The sequence below is a fragment of the Lissotriton helveticus genome, chromosome 5_1 (genome assembly GCF_964261635.1).
Source record: "Lissotriton helveticus chromosome 5_1, aLisHel1.1, whole genome shotgun sequence".
In the NCBI taxonomy this organism is placed as follows: domain Eukaryota; kingdom Metazoa; phylum Chordata; class Amphibia; order Caudata; family Salamandridae; genus Lissotriton; species Lissotriton helveticus.
Genome location: NC_136065.1, coordinates 1,627,887,764 through 1,627,911,862, shown reverse-complemented (window position 1 = coordinate 1,627,911,862; position 24,099 = coordinate 1,627,887,764). Strand labels below are relative to the sequence as shown.

Genomic DNA, 24,099 nt, shown 5'->3' with positions numbered 1-24,099 from the left:
CACCCAGAGCCACACACACACACAGCCAGCCACACACACCCGAGGACTCGGACGTGTCGAGGGTCACACACACTCCAGCTGCCTTTTGTCTCCGGCCAGCGTGTGTCCGTGGGGGTGGGGCCATCGTGTTATCTAACTGACTTGGTCTTATAAAACAATTACCATTTAGAAACACGTAATGGGGCGTAATACAAGGGAATAAAAATGGAATTAAAAAAAAAATATATATATATATATATATATAAAAAAAATAGAATAATCTTTAAACTATTCTGCAGAGCACACTTGCAAAAAATATGTAACAAGGCATCTTACAGGAGTTAAGGTTAACCAAACATTAAATGTCCTTGTGGAAAATGAACCTTTGCTAGAGATGTGCAGCCTAAACGACAAAGCTCAGGCAGACAAACTCAAGACGGTCCAGGACTAGTGTCACACTGACATGGTGTGTGATACTGCATGCACGACTGTTTGAGTCACCGCATATTTGTGCATTACCTGGTCTTTGACAGGTGTCACGTAACCATGCTCCCTCCAGTCTACAGATTTGGGAGCGTTGAAGAAGTTTGGCGCCAGAAACGTGGATCCCCTGAACTTCCTTTCAGGCTTGTGTTTGTAGCCATTCATGAGTTGCCGGAATTCCTCTGTTGGCTGGAAAAGAAAACTGTACATTGGTTCATTGATAACAGGTTGCCAGGCTGTGTAATGTGGTCGGATGTCTAGGCAACAAGTCATGCCCAGCAGCTCCCATGGCAGGGAGTGGCATGAGGTTCCCTCTGCCAAAAGCACTCGTGAACTTACCATGTCACCAAACTGGTTTATCCCCAGGCGGAACGTGTGCTTCCCAAGAGTGTAGTCCAGGTTGTGCATTTCAATAACTTTCAGGTTTTTCTCCCAAACCATCCTGCGCCAGCCTTCTGTACTCTGAAGCAGAAAGTCTAAATTAGTAATTCACATTTACAGGTCTTTCTACGAAATTAGCGCTCCGACTACTGCTATCTCAAAACCTTTTAGATGAAACCAAATCTACAGCTGCCTCACTAACACTGGGAGAGAGTGTAAAAAAAATGTTAAAAAAATTCTTCCTAAAAATTTTACAAAAAAAAAAAAAAATTCTTCCGGTTACCAGCTACTAAGCACCGCCCATGAACTCAGATTAAACAATTTACCTGGGGTCCACCCCCCTCCCTCCCCAGCACACGTAGTCTCAGGTTACGGGGGGGTACCAAGAATTAGAAGGAAAAACATGTTTTTTGGAAAAGTTACCACACTAGAAACCAGGATTGAGACATTGTTGCTGGCTGCTTTTGTGATTTAATAAAATATACTGTCACCTTGGCCTGTCCCGACACTTTTAGAGATATTTATTAAGTCACACTGGAAAATGAACGCAACACATCTTCATTTATATAGATGAAAAAAATAGCCTAAGCAGAAGCGATAGCATGTTCGCTTTACCAACTTCCATCAGGTCAAACATTGCAGGCAGGGTTCCCCCCGGGAGCTCCACATTCCCACAGGACGTGCGGCCACCTCACCCACCGCCATTGTCCAGACGTCCCCGAGCATGCCCAGCCAAGGCTATTCACCCACCTCCTTAACCCGTCACACCGCAGTACCTTAAGCTCACTAATGAACTATCACGCACACCTGCTCCAAAGGAAGCGACACAAACACCTAGAGACAGTGCGGGGAAGTTGTAATAAGACACCTGCAACTTTTAACCCAACATTGCTGAGACTCGTGACTGAAGATGCTACTTCACTGAAATATTAACCCTTGGTCTGCCGCATCCCGGCAGGGACTAGCCAGAGTTAAGTGACTCTGGCAACCGTGTCTAATTCTCGGCCCGCCCGTTTACATCCATGTGGTTTAACTTGTTAAAACAGCTACGTAGAACCATCTATGTTCACAGGCGTCTGGTCAATGGACAAAGTTGAAACAAAGATACCGACTACAAACCAATGGGTGGGGGGAGGGAAGCGAGAACAATCTGGGGGTACTTAGTACGGAGAGGTTATATAAATTCGATTTGCAGTGCACCCGCAACATTGTGTTTATTCCAGTACTACAATTTTGAGGACCCACCTCGTCAGATAGTGCACCAAAGTGAAAGCTTTGTGCTGGCCTCTTCGAGGCGGACTCACCGGGTGGTAGGATTTGCCGTGCCATGTCTTCCACAGTTTCCAGGGAGAGTCCAGTGCAGGGTCCGTTCCTGGAGCTGCATAGGTGGCGGAGAGGCACAGGCAGACACAGACGTACAGCTTCATGGTTATGCAACACCTGGAAGTGAAGACACGAAAGCAGATGAACAATGGAGGCCAGAGGAAACGAACAGGAAACTAAACGAGGGGCAGCTGCACAGCGGGAGGGGGGCGGGGACGGGCACACGGACAGCGGGAGGGGGGGCGGGAACGGGATAACCACAAAAGCGCCAACGTTCACAAAATCCAATAATGCCAGAACACGAGCTATGGGGTGAACTGAAAAGTGAAAACTCGAACAAGGCACGAGAAGAACAAGAAGCACGGGAACACGGACAGCGGGAGGGGGGACGGGCACATGGACAGCGGGAGGGGGGGTGGGAACGGGCTCACGGACAGAGAGAGGGGGGCGGGGACGGGATAAAAAAAGTAGTAAAATATGCCGCTTACCTGCTAGCAACTCAAGGAAAGTTAAATCGCGCAGCCCACCCCTGCAAAGCACACGTTGGAAATGAAACAAGCATGCCGAGACAAAAAAAAAAAACAACAGCCCACCGCCGCAATGACGTTCTAAAAGGGGTGGAGAGGGAAAAAATGTACGGAACGCCCACGAATCGCCTCGGACAATGACGGACATATCTCTCTTCCAATGGCTAGCCTCCATTTATGGAGCTAGCCAATGGAAGAGAGAGGCGGGACAAAGACACATACTGCTTCTCAAAAGATTTCGCCTGCGCGAACACTGCTGCGCAGCGGACGCCAGGCGAAACCTAAAAAGGAGAAGTGAACTGCCTGTGTTTGCTCTTTCCGAGTGGGCAAACTCTTTGTGGATATATTTATATATGTATATATGCTGTTGGATTGTTTTTTTTTTACTTGGATGTATTTCCACTCTACGTAGCGATTAGTTTGTGTATCTTTATTGTACCACTCTTGTTACTGCAATCAGAAAACCTCAATAAAGAATATACCCACACGCATACACACATATATAAATATATATATGTGTCTGTATGTGTACATGTATATCTATATTATTATTTTTTATTTGTCAGTCTTTTTATTCGGATTGGCATGTAAATTCAGGTTGTCAAAAAGCTCATAAAAATATGGTTAGAGCGGCAGGAGCCTAGCACGGGACCAAGATGGCCGCGTGATCGTGTAGCTCCGTAAGACCCGTTCCCCCGTTCGTCTATCCTGCCACATATCCTGTGACCCGAGGACCGTGTTCGATTGGGGAATAGTATTGCTGCGCCCTGGTGAAATTGCGACTCGAAGGGCGCACTTCTACCCCCTCAAATCGTCGTTCGAAGTTTTGGGCCTCTCCGTCGCCTGGGCAGCGGACTCTGGTGTCAGATGTGGCCGGGACCTAATGCGACAACAGCGGCTGTGTCTACCGGAAGTGGTGCCCCCTCCTGGAACCATCCCTAGGGCCCATCTCTAACTGCTGGGCGCTTCTGGGGGGCTTTCCCTGCACGAATCAGCCACCCTTGGTTCGGCTCTTGGAGCGTTGGGGAGGTGTGAAGTATTGTCGGAGGTGTGACCTTGAATGACAATAGACTGGTTTGCCTGAGTCCTCTTTGGTCACCCTCCATGGCGGCAAGATCGGACTCCGAGAAACCCCCCACCAGGGGTGGCAGAGTCCAGAGATCGGTCCAGTCCAATAAACTAGACAGATATAGGCTCCCTAGGGGATCTCCTAGCGACCAGAGACAACCTACCGTAACCGGGACTACCTCCCCAAGTGGCGGCTCTGAGCCTTCTTTGCAAGATATAATGGAGGTCGTCACCAGAATTGAGACATTTATGGTGACTAGGATGGATGCGCTCGACACCAAATTGGACTCGGTTAAGATTGATGTTAACCTTTAGCGCACGGACCACGCTAAAAGTAGCGAAAAAGTGAAATCCCTCGACATCAAAACATCGAGCCTGCTAAATGACACCGCTGAGCTCCAGAGAGAGGTCCGGGCCTTACAAGCGGCACGGGAGGAAACCTGACGGCTGCTTGATGATTATGAGGGTCGTAATCGGCGCAACAACGTTCGCATTTTGGGTGTACCCGAAAATGTGGAAATGCGCACGCCTGATCTCTTCGTTGAAGACCTGATCCTTAACCACCTGAAGCCTAAGGGACTTAGCAAGTTTTTTACGGTGGAAAGGGCGCATAGAGTGGTGGGCGGGCCGCCGAAAGTGGGGGCGCCAGCAAGGTCCATGATCGCGAGGGTTCTGAACTTTCGGGACCGTGATGCCATTCTACAGACCTCGCGAACAGACGGCCCGCTACGGTATGAGAATGTTACCGTGTCCTTCTTTCCGGACTTTACGCAAGCTGTACAGAGGATGCGTCAGAGTTTCCTCCAAGTCAAGCGGAGGTTGAGAGACAAAGGGATTAGGTACTCTATGCTGTATCCTGCTAAGTTACGAGTCGAAGCGAATGAGCGAACTAATGCGGAGGTGGCATCGTACTGGTTAGACACTGTGAGACCTGATGACACTGGAGAACAGCGACAAGACACTGAGGATGGTCGGCAGGGCCCAGGATGAGAGACTCCTGTTTTGAGCGCTTGCTTGGTTTTTGATCGCGGGGGGGGGGGGGCTTTTATTATCGTGTAACTGTACTGATTTGGACTAAAAAGCGTGTTCCTTGGGAATGATTCTTTTGGGGGGATGGGTTCGGGACTGCGCGGCAGGCGCCTCCTCTTCCTACTTTTAGTAACCATTGTTGGGTGGGGCGACAGGCACACTGCGAGTTGGGGTTGGGGTGTTGTCCTGATGCAGGGGTGCAGGGAGGGGGGAAGGCTTCCGAGTGAGGGAGGGGGGTTGTTTGCTGTTTCTTGGTTTCGGTTTCATTTTGAATTGCATTGGGTGTTGACGTATGTGAGTGTGCGTGGGGGAGTGGGGTGAATGTCTTGCTCTAATCGGGGATCGGGGATTCGGGTGCTGAGTTGGAACGTGAATGGTCTGGGGGACAAAATTAAAAGGGGCATGGTCAGTCAGTTTATCAGGCGTCATTTGCCAGATGTGGTACTTCTGCAGGAAACTCATCTTGTGGGCAATCGCTGTATGGCCCTTCATAGAGGGGGTTATAAATTTATCGCACATGCAGGATTTACAACAGGCTCTAGGGGAGTTGGGATCTTGGTGAAGAAGGCTTTTCCGTTTGAGGTGCAGGCTACATGGTCGGACCAGCGGAGCAGATATGTGGGAGTGTCCGGGAGGATCGGGGGTAAAGCCGTTACTTTTCTTTCTGTTTATGTTCCCCCAGCCCTCCAATCTGACACTTTAAAGGATCTGGCTAATATTTTCCTCTCGCTCCCACTTGGTCTCCTGGTCCTGGGTGGTGACTTTAATACTGTTTTGGATGGCAGCTTAGACCGTGTCCCGCCGAGATCGCTTCCTCCGGCGCTTCAGTGGCTTTCTGAGTTCTTGGACTCTTTGGGCCTGGTTGATGTTTGGTGCCTTTTGAATCCTGGACTGAGGAGTTATACGCATCTTTCAGCGGGACATGGCTCCATGTCGTGGCTTGATTACATCCTGTTGCCGCTGCTATGGCTGACACTATTAGGGAGGCACGTCATCTGGGTAGGGGTATCTCCGATCATTCCCCAGTTTGGGTTCGAGTGGAGTTGGGACAGCCTATGGTTGGTAGAATTGCACCCATTAATGCCTGGCATCTTCGAGACACAGTTATTAAGAAGGAACTGTGTGGGGCTTCCGAACGCTATTCTCAGCATAATCAGGGAACGGTGGATTCGGCCCAGACGTTGTGGGAGGCCTATAAAGTGGTCTTGCGTGGAGAGGCGTTGTCTCTCATCGCGGGCAAGAAAAGGAGACGTTTGGCGGAAATCAATGCGGCTGAGGCTGAGATTGTCCGCTTGGAAGAACAAGTCGCCGGTGATGCGACTGCTGAGAATCGGCATCAGCTACGCCTCAAACAGGATGAATATCACGGGCTGTCTAGGGAGTCGGCTGTAACGCAACATAATGAGGTCCAGAATAGGATCTATGAACATGGTGATAGGGCTGGTAGGCTTATAGCGTGGCTGGAGCGAGGAGATCGCGCTTCTCGGTTAGTCCCTGAGCTTGGTCCTGAGACTCTAACAGATCCTCAGTTGATTGCGGACTCCTTTGGTTGTTACTATAAACATTTTATTCTTCGTCGGATACGCATAACGGCTCTGAACATGCTGAGATGATTAGGAATATTATTATGCCTAAGTTGTCCGATGATGACCGGAAATATATGGATTCCGTTATTACGGATGACGAAATTGGGGGAGCTATTAGGAGCATCAACTCAGGGAAGGCAACAGGCCCCAATGGTATTCCCATTGAGCTCTATAAATCGAATGCTCATAAAATTGCGCCTCATCTTAGAGCCATGTTTGTTAAAAGTAAAGAGGTCGGTACCCTCCCCTATGATCAGCGTATTGCCAATATTGTTGTGATTCACAAGCCAGGTAAGCCCCGTACCTCCCCCTCTTCTTATAGACCTATCTCCTTGCTCAATGCAGAACCCAAGATATTGGCCAAAGTACTGGCGATCAGGTTGGTCAAGGTGATTTCCACCTTGGTGCACCCGGATCAATCGGGCTTCATGCCACGCCGTAACACTGCACTTAATCTTCGACGTTTGCATGGCGTTTTGGGTAGGGCCCGTGATTTGCTACAACCCGCCGTGTTGGTGTCTCTTGATGCCACCATGGCCTTTGACCGGATTGAATGGTCATATCTATTCGCTGTGTTGGAGAAGCTGGGCTTCGGGCCCGAGTTTATTGGATGGGTGCGTTTGCTTTATACTGCCCCTTTGGCTCGCGTGGTTGTGAATAATTGTCAATCCGGTGACTTTGAATTGAAAAGAGGGACGCGACAGGGATGTCCACTGTCGCCCCTTCTGTTTGCTTTGGCTCTGGAGCCTTTGGCGGCTTGGATTAGATGGGACAGGACGGTGCGTGGACTGCGGTGGTCCCCTGATTGGGAAGATAAGATCTCTCTTTATGCTGATGATGTGCTTCTCTATTTCACCTCACCTCGGTCCTCTCTAGATGTTTTTCTTGACATTCTCAGAGTGTTCGGTGAGTTCTCAGGCTTTGCTGTTAATTGGGCTAAGTCCGTATTGTTGGTACTGTCGGGAGATCCGCCGGTGGTCCCGCAGAACTGCCCTCTCCAAATTGCTACTAAGGGTTTTGTATATCTGGAAATCTACATTGCTATGGACGCCAAGACAAGGTATGTTGAGAATTTGCTGCCGCCGTTGGTTAGACTGCGTGCTGATGTTGAGCGTTGGAGGGCGATGCCTTTGTCACTTCTGGGCAGAGCGATACTCTTTAAAATGTTGGCTCTTCCGCGATTCTTATACGTTCTCCAAATGCTATGGACCCAGTACCTGCCAAGTACTTCAAGGAAGTTGAGGCGCTTCAGAGGCTGCTCCTCTGGGATGGTAGACCCCGCATTGCCTCCACAAACTCACCTTGGCCTGGTATGATGGTGGTATTGGACTTCCCGATCTGAGGAAATATTATTGGGCCTCCCAGTTGGCAGCTATTAACCAGATAGTCTACGGCCTGCCGGGAGACCCTGGATATGCTATGGATCGTAGTCAGTCCCCCGGGGGAGATTTCCTTCGGGCCCTGTATAATCGGACGGGGCGGTTTTCTCTGGCGGGTCCCACCTCATATGCAGTAAGAGTTTGGCATGCGGCTAATAAGAATCTGGGATGGGAAGGGAGATTGACTCTCGCGACCCCTCTCTTTAGCTCTGCCAAATTGGGCAATCTGTGGACCACCAAAGGCTTTGACAAGTGGGAGTTGATTGGAATTGGCCAGATAAAGGATGTCTGGGGGAGGGGGGAAGTACTGACCTTCGAGGCGCTTCAGCAGAGTGACCACCTTCATAACAAAGAGCACTTCCGCTACCTGCAGGTCAGGCATGCCCTCCTGTCTCATGTCTCATCGGGAGACACCTTCCCCGAGGCCTCGCCCCTTGAAGATCGTGTATTGGATGGGCATCTACTGGAAAAAGGCATCTCCCTGATTTACCGAAAGTTGATCAATCACATGGAAGACCCACTGAGGTCTATCAGGGAGGCGTGGGTAGCCGTTGGATTAGAGTTGGATGATGAGGACTGGGTTGAGGCTGTGTCTTCCCCCAAGGTGGTAGCGATACAGATGAGGTTGCGTCTGGTGCAATTGAAGATTCTACATAGGTTCTATGTTACTGGTCCGGGGCTGGTGAGGATGGGATGGAGTACAAATGGGGAATGTAAGAGTGGCTGTGGAGAGACTGCGACGTTTCTACACATACTGTGGCACTGCGATAGAGTTCAGACCTATTGGCGCGCCACACATGAGACTCTGCGAGATGTCCTGGGCTGTGAGGTGAGATTGGAGGCGCGCAGATGTCTTTTAAATGTTTGGGAACCCACGGATCTTACTCAATATTTAAAGCAATGGGTTACGCTGGCCTGTATGATTACCAAGCGCAATATAGCACAAATATGGGGAGCTGCTCAATCGCCGCAGCGCGCCAAGTGGGCCCAAGACTTGGACTGGTGTATGTTCAGAGAGCGTGCTGTGTATGTTGCGAGGGCCTGACCTGAAAAGTGGATAAAGATATGGGGGCCGTGGAATGTGTACCGGGGAGATATTTGTGTTCCCCCAGCCAGGCGAAATGATTTGGACACTCTGGATTCCCCTTGATTCCAAGCTTTTACTATTCTGTTTTATATCCTGTTTACGAGACGACCTCTGATCCGAGCACTGCAGTGATAATGCCGATGTATTCCCAATGCAATTGTTATGTTTGTTTCATGGTTTTATGTTCAATAAAAAGAAATATATAAAAAAAAATATGGTTAGAACAAATCCTCAAACAATGAATCAAGTGTGTTCCATGAAGGAAATGTCCCTATTCTAAAGAACTTGGCCAGAATTTAGAATGAATGGAACTCGTGAAGAGTTCAAATTCAAAGGAAAAGAGTGAGATAAAGACAGTATAAAGCTCATAATCCAATTAAGCAGACAAACTTTACATTAAGAGTAGTTCATGGAACTCTGCAGAGTCTCAATAATTCGAGCAAAAGTATACAGTTGCAGTAGCAATCTGTCAAAATCGAGCATCAATAGTAAGGCAAAGGAAGAAAAGCAGCAGCAGTAGCCACAACTGTGAAACAAGCATTTACAATGCAATGGTTTTGCCTTTGTTAAAGTTAGAGCTATTGGCATTGCTCTCGACATTATTTTTATTTATGTTTTTTTAACATAAATAAATGGCATTGTCATTTACAATGCCACTAGCTTTATCTCTCGCAAATGACACACACACACAGAGCCCCCCCCCCACACACACAGAGCCCCCCACACACACAGCCACACAGAGCCCCCACACACACAGCCACACAAAGCCCCCCCCACACACAGCCACACAAAGCTTCCTACACACACAGCCACACAAAGCTTCCCACACACACAGCCACACAGAGCCCTCCACACACACCCACACAGCACAAGCAGGCAACAGGGGCACACGGAGGCACAAGCAGGCAACAGGGGCACACGGCGGCACAAGCAGGCAACAGGGGCACACGGAGGCACAAGCAGGCAACGGGGGCACACGGAGGCACAAGCAGGCAACGGGGGCACACGGAGGCACAAGCAGGCAACAGGGGCACACGGAGGCACAAGCAGGCAACAGGGGCACACGGAGGCACAAGCAGGCAACAGGGGCACGAAAACGGAGGCACAAGCAGGCAACAGGGGCACACAGAGGCACAAGCAGGCAACAGGGGCACACAGAGGCACAAGCAGGCAACAGGGGCACACAGAGGCACAAGCAGGCAACAGGGGCACACAGAGGCACAAGCAGGCAACAGGGGCACACAGAGGCACAAGCACGCAACAGGGGCACACAGAGGCACAAGCAGGCAACAGGGGCACACAGAGGCACAAGCAGGCAACAGGGGCACACGGAGGCACAAGCAGGCAACGGGGCACACGGAGGCACAAGCAGGCAACAGGGGCACACGGAGGCACAAGCAGGCAACAGGGGCACACGGAGGCACAAGCAGGCAACAGGGGCACGAAAACGGAGGCACAAGCAGGCAACAGGGGCACACGGAGGCACAAGCAGGCAACAGGGGCACACAGAGGCACAAGCAGGCAACAGGGGCACACAGAGGCACAAGCAGGCAACAGGGGCACACAGAGGCACAAGCAGGCAACAGGGGCACACAGAGGCACAAGCAGGCAACAGGGGCACACGGAGGCACAAGCAGGCAACGGGGCACACGGAGGCACAAGCAGGCAACAGGGGCACACGGAGGCACAAGCAGGCAACAGGGGCACACGGAGGCACAAGCAGGCAACAGGGGCACGAAAACGGAGGCACAAGCAGGCAACAGGGGCACACGGAGGCACAAGCAGGCAACAGGGGCACACAGAGGCACAAGCAGGCAACAGGGGCACACAGAGGCACAAGCAGGCAACAGGGGCACACAGAGGCACAAGCAGGCAACAGGGGCACACGGAGGCACAAGCAGGCAACAGGGGCACACAGAGGTACAAGCCGGCAACAGGGGCACACGGAGGCACAAGCAGGCAACAGGGGCACACAGAGGCACAAGCAGGCAACAGGGGCACACAGAGGCACAAGCACGCAACAGGGGCACGAAAACGGAGGCACAAGCAGGCAACAGGGGCACGAAAACGGAGGCACAAGCAGGCAACAGGGGCACACGGAGGCACAAGCAGGCAACAGGGGCACACGGAGGCACAAGCAGGCAACAGGGGCACACAGAGGCACAAGCAGGCAACAGGGGCACACAGAGGCACAAGCAGGCAACAGGGGCAAGTTGCTACCTACAAACTAGTGCACACAACCACCTCCCGTACTCCATGCAATCAGCTTACCTGACCGTCGGTGTCATCGTCACGGTCATCACAGGTCGCACAGGGTTTCGGAATCCGCTATGGGTGTCATTTACATTTGCAATGTAAATTACGTCGTTCCTTTCTCAGCACCCTTCAAACAATGAAGTTTCTCCCACATTTGTAAATTGAAATGGGACAAAGGCGGGTGAAAGTCAATGCACGGTCCTTTTCCTAGCTTGTATTTATTCATACCGAGGGATTTTTCATGCAAATGCCTGTAAGCGCACATGGGATGCTATAATTAGATTTCACCAAGTGCGTTTGAATCGCAGGGTCATTGACCCGAGAAGACACACATGCAGGCAGGAGTGCACGCTTCCATGTGTGTTCAGATCGCAGGGACACGTTTAGCAACATAGTGAGACATTTTCACGAGCAGCCGTCCTGCGAGAGGCTGGCACAGACAGACAGCCCTTCAAGCAGAGGGTTGTTTATGTGGCCGTGTGCGTGTGGGGGGCTTGGCTTCAGTGCCACCTGTAAAACACACGGCCCCATTCATTAACAAGCAGGGGGTGTCTTCGGAGACAGGCTGGCACAGAGGGGGTGAGGTGGCATGAGGCACTCTGTGTATGGTTGTAAATGAGTGTTGTGGCTTCTGTATCACCTGTAAATCACATGTCCACGTTGAGAAATCGGTCAGTTTTGACCTTTGCCCACGCTTGCTCTGCCTTTCCTCGGTTGAACACATGCTTTGGCATGATTACCATGTGCCCTCTTCGGGCTCGGGCACTGTCGGGTGCCCCAGAACAGGTGCCATGCTGCAGGGTGGGCATAAAGTCTTCCGACAGGCTACACCGTGCACCCACAGGAGACTAGGTCATCCTCGGCGCCCTCTTCTCGGGTCAATGTACATCCATGCAGAGGTCAGCTGATGGCGTGGGGCGTCCTCTAGAGAGCAGCCGTGACATCTCCCCCTTTAGGCACCGGTCGGGTGAGAACGCCCCCATCGGGAAGAGAGGAGGCGGCGGCATCTTGAACCCCGTCGATTCGGAAGACACCCCACAGGAACGCTTCGGGCTTCACAACTTTCTTGTTAAAGAGGAGCGCACTCGACTTCCTGCATGTTCCGCGATGCTTCGGCGACCACCATGAACCTTCGGCGGGCAGGGAGGGGCACAGTGGGAGAGAAGGTGGCAGAACTGGTGGAGGGAGAAGTTGAGGGTTAGGTGGGCGAAGGTCCCGTGCAGGGTGTTGTCTCGAGGGATCTCTGGGTAGGGCTGAGATGGGGCTGGCATCTGAAGTGTGATTGGCGGGAGGAGGCAGATCGCATGATTAGGGCCGGTCTCGGCAGAATCGGTGTTGTGAGGGGTCCTCACAAGAGTGCACCGAGCGGGTACAAGAGAAAGGTTAGTGAGGAAAGGCACGAAGAGCGGGAGGGGGGTCGGGAACGGCCACACACGAGGTAAACGGAGGAGGGGGGGCGGAAAGGCACGAAGAGCGGGAGGGGGGTCGGGAACGGCCACACACGAGGTAAACGGAGGAGGGGGGGCGGAAAGGCACGAAGAGCGGGAGGGGGGTCGGGAACGGCCACACACTGACAGCGGGAGGGTGAGGGGCGGGAACAGACACACACACACGGACAAAGCAACAAACTAAAAAACAAAGCACTCACCTGGACATCTTCCGGCAGATCTCTTGCTTCCTGCTCTCCACTCCTCCTCCCGATGACGTGGTGGAGGCTCGGCCGGCTGGGCCAATCCCAGCGCGGCCCTGGCTGGAGGCGGACGGCTGCTTCTTTCGGCTGGCCGGCCTGAGGAGAGGGAGGGAAACGGGCTGCCACGGAGCGGGAGGGAGGGGCTATCGAGCGACTTTTGTGCAATCGTCCCGAGCAGGAAGGCTGATGCAGGTGCCGGCAATGCCGGACCAGATTCGGGGGCGTTCCCGGCTTTCGGCTGACGTCGCGTGACGTAGCCAAAAGGGAAAAATTCTCGGGAACGCCCCCGAATCTGGTCTGGGATTGACAGACAGAGCCCTCTACCAATGGCTAGCCTCCATTTATGGAGCTAGCCAATGGGAGGAGGGGGCGGATACCCGACCCCACATAGAGATATCATTAGATTTTGCTAGCGCATGCGTACTTCGTACGCATTGCGTAGGCAAAACCTAAAAAAGACAAGGTAATGGGTCTCTGGGAATAGATGTTCAGAATAATTTATGGTTTTATTAGCCTCCGTTCCCATAGGCACTGAACACAGTTCAACCTGCTAGCGTTAAATGTTTAATTGCGTAAACAATGAACTATACTAAAGAAGAGAAACATCAACTTGCAAAATACACTTTAGTACTGCATTTCATTAACAGTATGTTAAAAATGGTGAGAATAGTAAGTTTAGTTATTACCAATAATATGTGCCTTATTAAACCAGAACATTCTGCAGTTATGACAAACTATTCTAAGCATGTCACATTAAGGTCAGGTTTCTAAATTGCATTCTGCATATTTTAGCAATATCGAGTTCACTTCTCGTTAAAATAATACTTGTATTTAAGCATTTCTGCGCCCTATACTAATAACTAGGGCTGCCTAGTGCAGCATGCACATATAAAATGTGTGTCAGTATTTCTTTATATCCGCTGTTAATCATTGCACTTATCGCTGTGAATTAAAAAAAATAATGCTCCTTAATATTGTTTTCAGTCCCCCATCTGATGGGTATCTTAACCATTATGCTATCTTGATTTCTCATGTGAGTTCTACTCAAAGGGCACTTTCATTGTCAGTTAAATCTTTTCTTTTTTGTTTTAGACTTTGAAATTTTAATGACTTTCTGTAGTCATCATTCATGAGATTATTTAGTTCTAATTCCTTTTCAAATCTTCCATTTCTTGCTCTACCCTTTCTCTTTTGTGAGTAGTATCTACAGCCTTTAACTAAAGCAAATAAAAATAATAGGCAAAGCCCTATGATTAGTATTGTCCAATGCGCTATCACATGTCCTGGGGAAAATGCACACTGACCTCCCCAGGTCACCAATAACTCAATATAGTCACACCTGGAAAACGTTTAGGGCCACTATCTCAGAATTATATGCCACATTGGTGGACTGCTGTGTTTCTCCTTCCACATCCACAGCACTGCGAGTTTGGTGGGAATCTTGTCTTAAACACAATTCCTGGATGATGACTGGTATTCTCTATTGGTGGATTATAATAAAGGATTACTGGAAGTGCATCTTAAGTATAGTTATTTTAAGATCCTCCTCCACTGGCACTGGTCCCCAGCAAGATTACACAAAGCCTGTCTTAGTGTGTACTTACGTTGTTGTAGATGTGGCTTACTGGAATGCGATATAGTCCATATTTTATGGGAATGTGATCTACTGAAGGCTTCTGTTCAAAGGTTTGGAACCCACTTTTCAGACCTGGTAGGATAACATGTATGATATGGCAGGTTTTGAATACCTCTTTTATAGTCTAAATGATAAATTGCAGCTATTTCATGAGGTTGAAGCTCTGAATCATTGATGTGCCAAACTCACCCATACATCCCTGATGCCTACAATGAATCACATCCTACTTCCTGTTCCATATAGATTCCTATATTTTGTTCCCAGAATCCTTTCTCTTGTGGTTCCCTAGTCTTTGACCCCTATAAAATGATTATTATTAATATTTTAATAGAGAGCCTTCATATTCAATTTTTTCCTGTTTGGGTATTTTATCCCCTCAATCGCCCGCTATTTGCAAGTGTGTGCTTCCTTTTTTCCCTCCACCTTTCCTCTCTCGATGGTTGTGTTGTGTTCTTTTCCCCTTCGTTTGAGATATTACTCAGTACCAGCTTTTATGGGGAACTGCCTTGCATTTAGATTGTGAGATTTCTTTTTTACTTTGTTGATATTTCCACCCTGGGTGGCTATTGGTTTGTGTATCTTTATTGTGCCACTCATTACTGTAATGAGAAAACCTCAATAAAGGATTGAAACACCTCAGTATTGCAATAAGTGAAGCATTCAAAATACCTTTTCCTGTTGTTGTAATCCAATTTTCAATTGTATCAACTACTTTTCCAAAATGTTCTAAAATTCTAGGGGGCAGATTTACAAGGAAAGTGACTCAGTGTGTGCCGCAAGCCATTTGGCTGCGTCACACTGAGTCACTTTCAAAGCACAGGGATGCAACATATTTACAACAATGTGCTTCCCTGGCGCTGGCGCGCAAACAGCTGCCATGCACCGGCACAGGCACCTTGCACCATGGTGCAAGGATGCCTGCATCTTGGTAAGATTGTTTATGTGGATGAATGGTTCCCTTCCTGCACATAAACAATCAGAAATGGCGTTTTTCAACTTCTATGTGTGCTGCATTAGCACACATAGAACTTGCAAAATGTCTTTACTGCATGAGGATTTGTTTTAATTCTTTAGAAAGGTTAGATTAAAGAAATTTTTTCAGGACAGACCCCCCGCCATTGAAGAGGTGAATCGTTCGAACTGCAAGCCTCCATCTCAGTTTACTCCAACTTTAGAGATAGTGGGCCCAGAAGTCCATATTTGTTAGCAGAATGTCCTGAAAGAAATACCTAGGGTTGTTAAACATCTCCCTCTGGTACGTAATAATCTGACATCCACTGAATATAGAGCGCTACAGGACATCAAACAGAATAAAGATGTGGATTAAACCCTTGTGATAAGGGGGGGCCATAGTAGTTATGAGTAGACCTGATTACGATGAAAAGATCAACCAGATGCTGGCAGTCCCACAGCATTACAAAAAGTCTCATCCGAGAGAATTGGGCAGATTAAGAGACACCATTGAAGAAATAACAGCAAGAGCGTTAGAGCGAGGTGACATCTGCCAACAGGAATATAACTTCCTGAATAAGTCTTGTTCAACCATACCAGCATTATATGGACTGCCCAAGATGCATAAGGATGTGGTAAACCCACCAATGCGCCCTATCATAACGACCATAGGTTCAAGTACGGAACCACTGTCAAAGTATATCGACTCATTCCTATGCCCTCTTACCCAAACATACGCCTCATACATTCGTGATACTGGCGATATCATTAGCAGCTTGAGGGCATGCCATTCAACCCCGAGACCGACATACTAGTAACTCTTGACATTGAGGTGTTGTACACCAACATTCCTCAATGTCAGGCGTTACAGGCAGTGGCGGCACTGCTACAGAGGACTCCGGGTGATAGGCTTGATAGCTTTCTGCTTGAGTGCTTGGAGATTGTTCTAATTACCAATTATTTTGAATTCATCGGAACCCTACACCAAAATATTAAGGGTACCAGCATGGGGGCTTCCTGTGCCCCCAGTGTCGTGAATATCTACATGGGGGAGTGGGAGAGGAAAAATGTCTTCAATGAGGCTGCTCCATTTTTCGACAATATCGTGACGTGGAGACGCTTCATTGACGATATTTTCTTCATTTGGAAAGGAGATAGCGACTCTCTAGGAGAGTATATTTTGTGGCTGAATGCAAGCGATCAAAATCTGAGGTTTACATCTAAAAGCAGTGTCCAATATGTTGATTTTTTGGACATTCTTATCTCTGACTCTAATTCAGTCTTAGAAGTCAGTCTTTTTCATAAACCGACCGCTAAAAATACCATTCTGCCATATAAAAGTTATCAACCTACAATACAGAAAGACTCAATTCCGTTTGGTGAGTTTTTACCTATTAGAAGAAATTGCACCACCCTGACTGAATTTCACAAACATGGTGATGCCCTCATATTGAGATTGTTAGCTAGGGGCTATCCGAAAAGATTAGTCCGCCATGCATATAAGCGGGCCAAATATTACAACTGTGATGCCCTCTTGGAAGGCACACATTGGCGCCCCTAAAGAACAAGTGGTCTGTGTAGTTAACCACTCTCCCCTCAATTTTAAAATAAAAAACATTATTCAGAAAAATTTGAAAATTCTGAATGCCAATGATGAGGGTATTAGATTAGAGCAACCCTTGGTGGCTTTCCGGAGAAACCGTAATTTACGAGATATTCTTGTACATTCTAGATCAAATATTACGAAGGAGATGCGCCAATCTACCATCACAGGCGATGGTGATGGGAAACCATAGATGTGGATGCTGCCACGCTTGTGCCTCGGCCCTTGTCACAGATTGTTTCACATATCAGGGAAAGAGTTTCAAACTAAAGGACCTGACGAACTGTCGTAGCCATAATATTATTTATAGTTTGACCTGCCCATGTAATCTAGTTTACATTTGCGAGACGTGTCAGGACCCCAGAGCCTCAGGTAGCAATAATCCAGCACAGGAGCCATCTTCAGCGAGGGTTGCGACCAATTGGGGGCTCTTGGTCCAAAAAGATACGGAGCCAGAACTCCAAGATGGCCGCTGAACTCGATTAGAGGTTAGCGGTCTAGTGTTTTGAGTCTCTGGCAGGGTCGAGTCCAGGTGGAGCGCGTGCTTGATGTAAACTGCGCACTTCACCAAGATTTGAACCGGTGAGGAGGCGTTTAGAGGAGTTCGCGAGTTTTTTGAAGAAAGAATAGAATATATTTGTAGCGTTAAGTGAGAACGAGGTTCTCAATTCAGAGTGACCATTCGGAGCTAGTTAAGTAATTCACAGAGAATAATCCGTAGAAAAGAAAGATTTGACCGAGATACAGTGAAGAGAAAGTCAACGGTCTCAGTCAGAATAAACAGCGGTACGAGACTTACCTTGAGAAGCATCAAGACGTGTCTCGCAGCAATCCACAGAACGACGATAAGAGCGCCTGAAAAGAGAGGAACAGAAAATTGAGATAAATCATTTGAAAAGATATGAAAAGTGTTTATAGACGTCAATCGAGTAATTCACCTTGGCGAATACTTACCTAACTAATGCGACAATGTTAGTCTAAGAGATTTACAAGTCGAAGTTACCTAGAGGGAAGAGATAAGAAGACAAGGAATAGTGGTTACCAAATAAGAAGATAAGAGAGAGAGTACAAGATAAAAACAACTTAGCCAGCAAGTAAGTCAGAGTCTTTTAAAAACCATAATACTTAGTTGGAGTTATAGGCCAGTTATAAATATTAACTGTCATTGTGTTATTCGAAAAAACAGGAAAGCGAAGGCAAAAGAATAGAGAAAAGGCACATAGGAAAAGGGCTACAGGAGTCCAGAAAATAAGTGAGTAAATAGTTTACAATATAGATGTAAGAAAGAGTAAGAAGGAAGTAACCCGAGAACTAACCAAAGAAAAAACATTGTGAATTACAGGAGACAATACAGGAACGAGATAGCCAACAAATTAGTGCCAAGAAAAGAAGTAGAAGAGGAGTAAAGTTCTGGGAAGTTAAAGGTAGGCATGAGATTTAAAGTGTAGAATTAGGATAAGAACAGAGTAGGAAAAAGACATGAATTGATTGTATCTTTTTTCCTTAAGGTTCAATATCAGTAGCGGTCTGCGGGTCGGACGAAAGCGAGAAGAACCAGCCAAGACAGTCTCTTCTTAGTTTGTTATTTTATCCAATTTCCCCCTTCCCCCTAAGGTAACAATGTAGAGACTCGTTAATTGAGCTCTGGGTTGTTGTCTGGTGGGATTTGGGATAGAGCATCTCTGTTCCCGTGCGGATACCCAAAAGGAGTTTTCTCGAAGTCTGACAAGACGTCTCGTGAATTTAGGGTAAGATTCAGCTAGCATAAATCGGCTTTATGTAATGGCAGGATTGAAGCCCCTCTTGTCCAACACTGTCTCACTAAACAACATTCTGAAAAGGACATTATGTGGTGTATACTGGAAAAGGTGAAGGGACAGATAGGGACGCCTATGGAAATAGTTCGCAGGAGAAGAGAATGTTTCTGGATTTGTACTATGGATAGTGTAGGAAATGGGCTTAACGAAGAAATCCAGTGGAACATTACAAAACTCTGGTAGCTGCATTTATTTCTATGATGAGTGGAATAAAACTTTGTAGTTAGGAGTAGACGGCTGCCTTCTCCTTAAGTTGTTGTGTTAAGTATGTGGATATATATCTGTTATACAGGGCTCTGTAGGTTGGATCTCCAGTTATTGCTACTTGTTTTTAATATTTTGTAACATACTGTCTCTACTTGTCAGGAATGACACTGACTCTGTGATAGAACTGTGTCATAGTCCCGTTCCTATAGATCAATCAGGAGAATAATGGAATATTCAGGTTCAATGCAGTTTTGACTTGTACTGATCTGTCTGTCGGATTATTCGGTTACATTGTGTTCATGCAAGATTTTTTACCAAATAGGTTCATTCGAAATTGTGCACTAAAAATGTCTTAACAGGGTGCACATCGTCTTTCATGTAGGAATTTTTTGCTGTATTAAGTACATTCGTAATTACACGCTAATATGCTTAAATATGGTGCACAGGTGACAGTATTGTAGCAAAAACGGTATCCAAGGTGAGCCCCAGGATGCTGAACTGTCAATTCTTTGTAAGTGACGATTTGGATAAAATGTTCCCCCAATACGAGAACCATAGCCATAGTTGAATAGAATATGGTCCCTTTTTTATTTCCTATGACTAATGATGTGACGGAACAACAAGTGTAAACAGATAAAGGAAAACATGGCCACGATCGAAATGTGAAACGTTAGTCCTCTGTCTGCCTCTGATAAAATCCAGGTGTCAGAAATTACGGTGGTTACGTTGCAGGAAAATTGCTATTTGATCACTATAAAAAGCGAACATTTGGGAGATGGTATTTATCCGAAGGAGACGTGTGCGGAATTTTGACGGACGGCCAAACAAACTAATTTAGGCAAGCGTCTTTATATGGCACAGCAATAGTATATGGAAGGCTTAGATGCAGCTTAAGTTAGGTAGGGGCTAGTAGGCACGTAAGGAAACTTGGTTAATCATTATTACAGAGCCAGAGTGTTTGTAAGGGATTACGGGAGAAGGCAGTCCAGGGAGGTTACATCTCGTAACAGTTGCGTTTTTGCTTCTTTATTTTTGCATGAGAAGTATGAAGAGTTAGTCTCTTGCATGTCGTTTCACATGCTTTTTAGGTTTCGCCTGGCGTCCACTGCGCAGCAGTGTTCGCGCAGGCGAAATCTTTTGAGACTCAGTATGGGGCTTTAACCCGCCTCTCTGTTCCATTGGCTAGCTCCATAAATGGAGGCTTGCCATTGGAACAGAGATGCGTCAGTCATTGTCCGAGCAGATTCGTGGGCGTTCCGGTGATTTTTTTCGCTCTCCGCCCCTTTTTTGCCGTCATGACGAGGTGGGCCCATTGTGGGCGTTTACTTTTTTTTTTTCTTTACGATGTTTGCGCCCGCCATTTTTTCATGGAGCTGGGGCGGGCAGTTCGATCGGGAGCATTGGTGAGGGTTCGCTTTTCTTGTTTCTTATGTCTTCATAATAGAAGACAGAAAACCGGAGCGCACCGTCACGGCGGCTTTCTCTAGTGATGCCTGCCGTTGATGTCCGGATTTGGTGGATAAACAGCTTCATTCAAAGCCTCAATGTGTGCTGGCACCCTGCTATCAGCCTAGGTAGACGGGCGCTGGAAGTCTGCGCTGCTCCCGGGTGACAGCAGACGGGGAGCCCAGAGAGGAACTCCCGCAGCACCCGGGTGAAGCGAGGCGGGACTGGCCTGCAGCGCTGCCACTCCGGCCGCCTCACTTGAAAGGAGGGAGCAGCGGGCGAGGGTGGAGGGCTGACGGGAGCGGGAGCGGAGGGCCGGCTGAAAGTTAGCAATGGAGGAGCCTGGGAGAGGAGGAAGGAGCCGGCGCTTGAGGAACATGCTGCGGCCGCCGGGAAGCCAGGAAGCCGGCCCGGGCTCCTGCCTGCTGCTGGTGCTGGGCGTGCTGCCGCTGCACTGCCTGCTGGCTGACACCCTAGGTGAGTGCGTCCAGGGTCTTGTGGCAGTGGGGGTGCAGTACGGGCAGTGTCATTGGAGCAAAGTGCGATAGAGCGCGCAGTGCTGCAAAGTGCTCACCGGGTATACAGCGCTAAGGGGCACCAGAGAAGGCGAGTGCTCTCTGTGCACTTGTCGAGCCTTTAGGATTGGGGGGCTAGTGCTGTAATGGGGCAGTGGCAAAGCACACCTCGCTGGGGCAGATACAGTGTTGAAGGTGCCCAGGCGTTCTTGTAAGTGCAGTGCATTAAGTGCCGGGTGCAAAGGGGTAGCATGAATGCAGTGTGTGCAGTGTGTGTCTGCCCCATGGGGGTGCAAACAACGGCGGGTGTGATGCCCGGACCTGTTCTGTTTAATATCTCGGGGCAGGCGCTATGTGTGAGGAGGCAGCGTGGGTTGTGGTCTAGTGAGAGCGGCACTTCAGCCCTGCACAGGCGGTTTATTGTCATGCTTTTGAAGTCAGCAGGGGCGTGCAGGAGACCGGGAGTTGCTGTGGGACAATGGCCGAGCAGAGCTCTGGGTGGGCACTAAGGAATCCATGTATCTTTGATGCAACAGAAAAATGCACCAAATCCATTCTCTGAAATTGTTATTTTGACATTGAAGCCTGCTTTTGTCGAGTTCGTTCTGTGATTCATCTGTTTGCTTTACTTGTTTCCACTAGAATGCTTATTCAATGCGTTTTTTTTTGCATCTCTGGGTAAAGTGGAAACCCCGCCATTTAGCTATTCACATGCGTATAGCACTTCGTGCTGCAAGTGACGGGTTACACACCAGTTTCCCGCCTCCATCCCTCTCCCTCCCCCAGTGTGCGTGGACGTCAGCTGCGAAACTTTGTTGTATGTAAGCCGAGGCAGCAAGGTCGTAATTAACAGGGCCAGTACTACAGTTTTCACTCTGTCACTCCAGATGTGCTACTGGGAGAAAGAATGACAGTTCATCTGAGTAATGTTTCCAGGGGAATTTGCACCCCCCAAGGTTTATGTGGCCCACAAGCTTTCGTTTCGGAGATGTCTATCAGATACGATCTAAACACCAGAAAATGATGTAATTCATTTAAAAAGTTGTTATTGATCAGCTACTAATTTAATGGAATGTCTAGTCACAGAAATGAAGCGCCTGTACCCGGAGTGGTGCACATAGGCTCAGAAGCCGCCGCTCACAGGGCCTGACAGAGACACAGAACCTTGCATGGCGGCAGGCATCAGTTGAGGGTCTTTGACAGACCATTCAAGAAGCACTGCTCGCCCCGAAAATACACGATGCAGACATGCTTTTTTGCTACCTAATGGTCAATTGATAGGTAAAGAAGCCAAAGCACTTTTTTTTATTAATTCATATGCTGGCCACGTGACTCATTCCTCAATTACCCTTTTTGTGAAATGATCTTGTCTTCTTATTTTACTGGATGTAAACGGGAGTACTACGATAATGTGCAGACGCAGACTTTTTTTTTGAGAGCGGAGTATTTGCAGAATGTGAAAAGTACCATGCATACGTGAACCCACTATTTTTGCAAAGTCCCATCTCCATGTTTGGTTTTGCCCAGTGCTTACCTGAAGCCAGCTTGTATGATCCAGGGTTGTGTTTTTTATTTTTTATTTAAATCACCAGTTAATGGAGCAAACTGCCCCCGGGTGTACAATGTGTGTTCATTAGTTACATGAATTGTTTTCACGCGAACAGTGTTCCCAGATCTATCGGACCGTGGTTCATCCCCGGGCCCTTGAACGTGTTACTGTGTATTGTAACATAAGTGACACTTCGGGCTGATGCGTTCTCACACTGTGGCGCTAAAATAGCACGTCTGGACCTCATGCCAGGCAGCAGACAGGACACCCAGAGGGGCGAGAGCACAGTTAAACTGTCTTATCTTTTAAACAGTGTCTGTGTCTGGCTCTGTGTGTCTGGCTCTGTGTGTGTGTGTGGCTCTGTGTGTATGTGTGTGTGGCTCTGTATGTGTGTGGCTCTGTGTGTGTCTGTGTGTGTGTGTGGCTCTGTGTGTGTGTGCAAATGCAATAGGTCTCGCATTTGCGACAGATTAAGCTATTGGCATTGTAAATGACAATGCCATTTATTTATCTGTTTTCAAAACCAACACATACATAACATTTTTGTCATTTACAATGCCAATAGCTCTAACTTTTGCAAAGGCGAGACCGTTGCATTGTAAATGCTTGTTGGATGTGTCATTTCGAGATCGCTGCCGTGCTATCGTTATCTTAAGTACACGTCGGGTTAGGGCATTAGTCTGTCTCTAAAAGCTAGACCAGTATTCTAAATAGGGAATATTGTCATAGGGGATCTAATTCTGTAACCGCCTGTTATCTATTTGTATATTGAGATGCAAATTGGAGGTATCAACATAATACTTCATGAATGACCTAGGCCTCTTTTTTATTTCGGCAGGATCTATTCTTTGAAGATAGCAATTGCTGCGATCATTTTAATTTTCTGCAGATTGATTAACCATCATTGTCATGCCTTACTGATAACTCGCAGGTATATTTAGTGATACTGTGCCTTTTTATCATGTAGAAGAGACTGCATTTTTGGAGGGAGAAAAAGCAATAGGAAAATAGACTCATACTCACTGAATTAAGATAACAAACGTTACCCCGAGAATAAAACACCTAAGGTAAGTACGTTTAAGAACAGTTGGTCATGAATGCATATATGGGCGGAGATAGAGAGACAATGTTCTTTCTTTCTCTTTCCAGTGGAAATGAACATTATGCCGCCCAAAATTGAATTATGAAAGATCTTATCCTCAACCCTCTTTAGGAATATCCGAGGTAAATTAGGTTGATAGATTCTAACTTACAGATACCTTTTGCAATGAAGGGGCAATAGCAACACCTGTTCGTTTTTCTTTACTTAGCCAAAAGAGAACCCTGTGGGATAAGTAACCATCGTTCCAAAGAAGGCCGTCTATGTGAAAACTACGATAGGCTACAGTATTGGTTCTACTTGCATGAGTATCAACTAGGGTTTGGTCTTAACTAACAGGGAAGGTAGATGTTAGGGATGTCTAGATTTGTTTCCTACTAACAGTGAATGCATATGCCAGGCATGCTTGGTCTAAACAGAACCTACAAGTCACTGTGAAAGGCAGAACAGATTACATCATTGCCCCGAGTTTGTGAGGGCAGCAATAG

At 47.8% G+C, this 24,099-nt stretch overlaps 1 pseudogene across 1 annotated transcript; it reads right to left on the bottom strand.

Moving 5' to 3' along the window:
• Positions 1–432: 432 nt before the first annotated feature.
• LOC144752740 (procathepsin L pseudogene) lies at positions 433–2,285 on the bottom strand (annotated as a pseudogene). Its single transcript, XR_013594126.1, has 3 exons — positions 2,148–2,285; positions 802–924; positions 433–651 (listed from the first exon to the last, which is right to left on the bottom strand). The product of XR_013594126.1 is annotated as a procathepsin L pseudogene (transcript).
• Between the last annotated feature and the right edge of the window lie 21,814 nt (positions 2,286–24,099).